The sequence below is a fragment of the Etheostoma spectabile genome, chromosome 19 (genome assembly GCF_008692095.1).
Source record: "Etheostoma spectabile isolate EspeVRDwgs_2016 chromosome 19, UIUC_Espe_1.0, whole genome shotgun sequence".
NCBI classification, from domain to species: domain Eukaryota; kingdom Metazoa; phylum Chordata; class Actinopteri; order Perciformes; family Percidae; genus Etheostoma; species Etheostoma spectabile.
The window spans coordinates 14,035,783-14,043,447 of NC_045751.1; positions in this window are offsets into that span (position 1 = coordinate 14,035,783).

The window sequence follows — 7,665 nt, forward strand, 5'->3', positions numbered from 1 at the left end:
GTGAAAAGAGGAGCTGCAGCAATGTGCAGTACAACAAAAAATATGGTGTTTTTTGAAAATTAAACCACGTTAACCTATTCTGGTACAACCTCAAAATACAATTATGAACCTGCAAATGAGCATGAAATCAAATCAAACAAGTTATTCTGGTGAATTTATATGAATTAAATTTGATAAACTTTAAACAGCATTTGTAATATGTAATAAAGCTCCTGTGCTTGTACCACATTAGGGGTTACAGTTCAACTGCCTCTTTCTATTTTATGAAATTGTTAAGAAATTATTGTAACATTGCAAAGGAATGATATATAAATTTTAATTTAAGACTAAAACATTTTTTAAACACAAAGGCCTTGCACTATAATGATTCAGCCTAGCCTAGCTAAATAATCTATCTTAATAAAGTTGTGGATAAGTGACCTAAACTTTCAAAAAATACAAACAATAAACACATAAAAATAGTTGTAAATAGTAACTAAGTTCATATAACATCTTGAACCAGTAACTTAACTAGTTATATTTGAAAAGACTGGCCAAAAATTGAGTGACTTGTAATAGGAGTCACCATTTGACATTTTAATGTAAAATCAAGTACATTGACATATTAACCAAAGAACTGAAATTAAAAATATCTTATTAACTTATATTTAGTAGAGAGTTATTAACCTTGTGATGCAGCAGTTATGCTGATCAGGGGTCCTTATATATGATAATATGAGTCCTGTCATGTGGTCTTGCTGATTTTAACAAAATGGCACCTTGAATGGTGGTTACACTACCTTGACATTTCAAGAAGCTAGAATGACTGACAGTATACCCTAAATTATTGAAATAAATGTAAGCATAACTCTAAAATATATTGTAAATACCTATGATAACCTTTAATTTAGGTTAATGCCAAATACGTTTATAGGATCTTTTATTAAATGTGTGCCTGTTTTAAGCAAGCTAAAGATCTGGGTACAAAGTTTTGAAGGTTACACCACATTTTTTCAATATCGTCCAATTGTTCTCTTAAAATTGTTAAAAAACACTCGTTAAAATTTGGCCTCAAAAAAGTATGTATTGACATAATTTGTTTGTCTGTTGTTGTTTTTAATTTAATGTATTTAAATTTAATTTAACCTTATAGACACAAAGAAATGTGCGTCACTTCATTGACCCGCCTACATTATCAGAATCTCTCAACTTGAGCCGGGACATTGTTTCCTACAGAAACCCATCCTGGCCCTCCATTTGGGGCCCACATCCTCTTCACAGCAGAAGTGTGGGGGAAAAACATCATTCTGACACCCCCATTTGTCTTGAGAGAGGGGAAACAGTGATACACAGAAAAAAAGGGCATGCATGATCGCTTTATCAATATAAAGTGAACGTGATGAAACTTGAGTTGATGGTTCATCAATTCGGTACACTAGGAGGGGAGCGGGACCGTCTGCCGGTGATGAATGTGTTGTTTGGGCACTTCGGTACACAGCTACAGCCCTTCACACAGGCCGACCTTACTGGCCCCCACCTCGTTGCAGTTACTGCGTTGGCCACATGGTGTCAGCAGCGCATCAAGGGAAAGCAACCACACGAGCCACTCCCTGCAAGTAAAAAAAAAAACTACAGTGTCAGTGGATGTTCGATAAGACTGACAGACCAGAATCAGACTTGTTTTTACTGCTCGGGTTTGTAGTGAGAGATTTCATGGACGTAGGTTCAGCCAAAACCTCATCTTGTTTTCCCGCTGCCGCTTTGAAGATGTACTTCCTTTAAGCACATAACCTTAAATCAGGGGTCTTCAACGTTTTCCAGGCCAAGGACCCCCAAACTGATGGCGAGATGGAGCGGGGACCCCTAATTATATATATTGTATAAATTGTGTTATATCAAAAGGTCCTATAGGGCACGTGTAAATGTACCTTGTTATTGGCATTCATACTAAGATCTCAAATATACACAGGTTCATATTCATGTGTTTTATTTTAACATGTGCGAGGCACAGTGAGTAGGGTGGGCATTTCAATTAGTGGAAAAAAATTGCAGGGGGGGGGGGGAATATAAAAAAAAGTCTTATCAACCAAAACTTTCGCGACCCCCATGCAGTGCCTCCGCGGACCCCCTAGGGGTCGCGGTCGGACCCCCTGTTGAAGACCCCTGCCTTAAATAATACACCATCATATCCAAATCACAGATCCAAATTACAGATATCCAGTTCAGTTAATCCAATATATAACAAATTATGCAACAGTGCAAAATATGTATTCAATCAGTTCCTTCCCTTCAAAACCTTTACATTTTGAAAGGTGCACTCCCCAGCAACAAGTAAGAACCACATCAGGCACTAACTGCTAATTAGTATGAAGTCCAGTCCACATTCTGTGAGATCAAAAACGTTGGTCAAATGTCTTCATTTATATATTTTTTAAGCGTTTTGTGTAGGGTTTTTCCGTTTGTCATGGAGAGATTCCTGGCTGCTCAGCTCTTTGTTGGCTACTTCTCGACAGAAACATTATTTCCGTCATGTTATTTGTAGGCTACTGTACAGTGGCGTAGGCAGAAATAGTATTTTGGGAGGGCCAGTAAGTGAGTGGGTCATTTTCAAAAAGACGAAGTAGCAAAAAGGACAAACTGAGAAAATCAGCTACAATTTTACCCTCCAACATACTGCATTACAACAGCAATAGCAGTACTGTCTACAACATGCTCAACCAACAAGGGTCAGTCTAAAAAAGTTGTACCTTACACTATAGACAAACACCTGTCAATTTTAAACTATTCGGGCAAACATATATTTTCACCGGCAGAACCAGCAGCGTTGGCTCCGCACAACACTGTTTTTACATGAACCCAAACAGCAGAGAATGCGATTTAACATAATTGGTTATTACCGTGTACCCAATCATATTCACTTTTATCATCAATTCAAGAGCTCAGTGATCAGTGTCCATTTTTTGTGACTTTTTTGACATACTATACTATGACTTTTTTTGATATACTATGACTTTTTATGCCATTTTTCAATGTACCATACTATGACTTTTGATAACATTTTTCGATGTACTATACTATGACTTTTTATGGCTTTTTTCGATGTACTATACTATTACTTTTTATGACTTTTTTTCTATTCACTATATTATGACTTTTTTTGATTTTTTCAATTTACTATATTATGACTTTTTTGACTATTATCTTCATACTATACTATGATTTTTTATGACTTTTTTAGATGTACTATACTATGACTTTTTATGACTTTTATCAATGTACTATACTATGACTTTTTATGACTTTTTTAGACATACTATAATATGATTTTTATCGACATACTATACTATGATTTTTGATGACTTTTTCGATGTAGTTTACTATGACTTTTTATGACTTTTTTCGATGTACTACACTATGACTTTTATTGACTTTTTTTCGATGTACTATACTATGACTTCTTTTTGACTTTTATCGATGTACTATACTATGACTTTTTATGACTTTTTTGATGTACTATACTGACTTTTTATGACTTTTATCAATGTACTATACTTTGACTTTTTATGACTTTTTTAGATGTACTATACTATGACTTTTATGACTTTTATCGATGTACTATACAATGACTTTTTTATGACTTTTTTTGATGTACTATACATGACTTTTTATGACTTTTCGATGACCTATACTATGACTTTTTGACTTTTTTAGACATACATTACTATGACTTTCATCAACTACTCTACTATGACTTTTATTACTTTTCGATGTACTATACTATAACTTTTTATTACTTTTTTCGATGTACTATACTATGACTTTTTAGGACTTTTCGAGGTACATCATGCTTTAATGACTTTTTGTAAATAGCCTATGACTTTTTTCGATGTACTATATGAATTTTTTTTATTTTTCATTACTAACTATTAGTTTTGATGACTATCTTCATACTATACTATGATTTTTATGACTTTTTTAGAGTACTATACTATGACTTTTTATGACTTTATCAATGTACTATACTATACTTTTATGACTTTTATCAATGTACGATACTATGACTTTTTATTACTTTTTTAGACATACTATACTATGACTTTTATCGACATACTATACTATGACTTTTTCCAACTTTTTTCAACATACTGTACTTTGACTTTTTTAGACTTACTATACTATGACTTTTATGTTATACTGACCTTTTTTACCATCTGATGATGTGTCTTTTGGGAAGACACATAATTTTTCGTCTTTTTTCGACATATTATACTATGACTTTTCATGACTTTTTTGACATACTATACTACGACTTTTTTAGATATACTATGACTTTTTATGACTTTTTTCAATGTACTATACTATGACTTTTTATGACTTTTTTCGATGCACTATACTATGAATTTTTGTGACTTTTTTCGATGTACTATACTATTACTTTTTATGACTTATTTCAATGCACTATATTATGATATTTATTGATTTTTTTGATGTACTATACTATTACTTTTTATGACTTTTATCTTCATACTATACTATGATTTTTTGTGACTTTTTTTGATGTACTACACTATGACTTTTTATGTATTTTTTTCGATGTACTATACTATGACTTTTTATGACTTTTTTAACTTTTTTAGACATACAATACTATGACTTTTATCGACATACTATACTATGACTTTTTATGACTTTTTCGATGTCCTATACTATGACTTTTTAGGACTTTTTTCATGTGCCTATGACTTTTTTGACTTTTTTAGGCATACTATACTATGATTCTTTTGTGACTTTTTTTCGATGTACTATACTATGACTTTTTATGACTTTTTTGACATACCTATCATTACTTATGAATAACTATGACATTTTGACTTTTTCGATGTCTATACTATGATTTTTTTTATTTTTTAGACATACATACTATGACTTGGTCAACATAAATAACTATGACTTTTATCGACAACTATACCATGATTTTTCATGAATTTTTTCAGTGTCACTATACTATGACTTTTGTCGTGACCATACTATCTTTTTTTTGATTTTTTTTCAAGTAGTATACTAGGACTTTTTATGACTTTTTTTTGATGTACTATACTATGACTTTTTATGACTTTTTCGATGTACTATACTATGACTTTTTATGACTTTTTTTGATGCACTATATCATGACTTTTTATGATTTTTCGATGTGCTATACTATGACTTTTTTGACTTTTTTAGGCATACTATACTATGATTTTTTTGTGACTTTTGTCGATGTACTATACTATGACTTTTTATGACTTTTTTGACATACTATTCTATTACTTTTATTGATATACTATGACATTTTATGACTTTTTTCGATGTACTATACTATGACTTTATGACTTTTTTCGATGTACTATACTATGTTTTTTTTTGATTTTTTAGACATACAATACTATGACTTTTGTCAACATAAAATACTATGACTTTTATCGACATACTATACCATGATTTTTTATGAATTTTTTCAGTGTACTATACTATGACTTTTTATGACTCTTTTCGATGTACTATACTATGACTTTTTTTGACTTTTTTAGACATACAATACTATGACTTTTATCAACATACAATACTATGATTTTTTTAGGACTTTTTTTTTACGTACTATACTATGATTTTTGAGGACTTTTTTCGATGTACTATACTATGGCTTTTTATGACTTATTTTCGATGTACTATTCTATTACTTTCTATGACTTTTTTCGATGTACTGTATTATGTGTTGTGGTTTGGGGTTTTTGTTGGGTTTTTTTTCCCGTTTCTGCCTCCCTGTGAATGTCTCAGTGTTTTCCCTGGTCCCGTGTGCTTGGTCCTGTCTCATCCCCCCGGTAAGCATCTGTATGTTTCGCTTTTTGTTTTATTTTCAAATCTGTTTTCTGTCTTGTCTCTCCTCCAGGCTTGTTCCCCGTGTTTTCCCGCTCCTGTGATTACCTGATGTCTTCCACTTGATTCCCCGCCCTCTCGTCACCTGCCTCTTGTTGTCTAATTACCTGGTTACCTTTGTGTTTTCCTGTGAACGTCCCTGCCTGAGCACAGCCTCCGTGAGTTTCCCGTAAGTTCGCTCCTCGTCGGAGTCTCTCCCTCCCTTTTTCCTGCTGGACCTTTGTTTAAGACTCCTGCCTCAGCCTGCCCTCTGTTTGGATTTCTGTCTGGACTTGTTTCCCCCGTACCAGCCTCCTTGTGTTTGGAACTCATGCTGTTGCTACCTTTGGTTGGACTGCTGTAATAAATAAACTGTTTACCGGCTATTCTGCCTCCTTGTGCTGCATTTGAGTCCTCCCTCCGCATCCCGTCACATTATGAACTTTTATGACTTTTTCAATGTACTATACTGTTACTTTTTATGACTTTTATCGACATACCATACTATGTTTTTATGACTTTTTTTGATGTACTATACTATGACTTTTTATGACTTTTTGGACATACTATTCTATGACTTTCATTGATATACTATGACTTTTTTCGATGTACTATACGATGAGTTTTCATGACTTTTTTTGATGTACTATACTATGACTTTTTTTTTAAACTCTTTTAGACATACAATACTATGACTTTTATCGATGTACCATACTAAGACTTTTTTGACTTTTTTCAATGTAGTATACTATGACTTTTTTCGATGTTCTACACTGACATTTTATGACTTTTTTCGATGTACTATACTATGACTTTTTTGACATACTATTCTATGACTTTTATTGATATACTATGACATTTTGTCTTTTTTTGATGTACAATGCTATGACGTTTTATGACTTTTTTCGATGTACTATACTATGACTTTTATCTTCATACTTTACTAAGATTTTTTAATGATTTTTTTAGATGTACTATACTATTACTTTTTTAGACATACTATTACTTTAATCGACATACTATGATTTTTTTTATGAATATTTTCAATGTACTATACTATTACTTTTTATGACTTTTTTTGATGTACTATACTATTTTTTTCGATGCACTATACTACGATTTTCATGACTTTTTTCGATGTACTATACGGTGACTTCATGACTTTTTCGATGTACTATACAGTGACTTTTTTTTACTCTTTTAGACATACAGTACTATGCCTTTTGTCAATATACTATACTATGATTTCCTATGACTTTTTTTGATGTACCATACTATGACTTTTTATGACTTTTATCAATGTACTATACTATGACTTTTTATGACTATTTTTGACATACAATACTATGACTTATCGACATACTATACTAAGATTTTTATGACTTTTTCGATGTACCATACTATGACTTTTTTTGACTTTTTCAATGTAGTATACTATGACTTATTATGACTTTTTTTCGATGTACTGTGCTATGACTTTTTATGACTTTTTTCGATGTACTATACTATGACTTTTTATGACTTTTTACGATGTACTATATTATGACTTTTTTCGATGTACTAAACTATGACTTTTTTTATACATACAATACTATGACTTTTTTCGATGTACCATACTATGACTTTTTATGACTTATCGATGTACCATACTATGACTTTTTTGACTTTTTTCAATGTGGTATACTATGACTTTTTATGACTTTTTTCGATGTTCTACACTGACTTTTTATGACTTTTTCGATGTACTATACTATGACTTTTTTGACTTTTTTCGATGTAGTATACTATGAC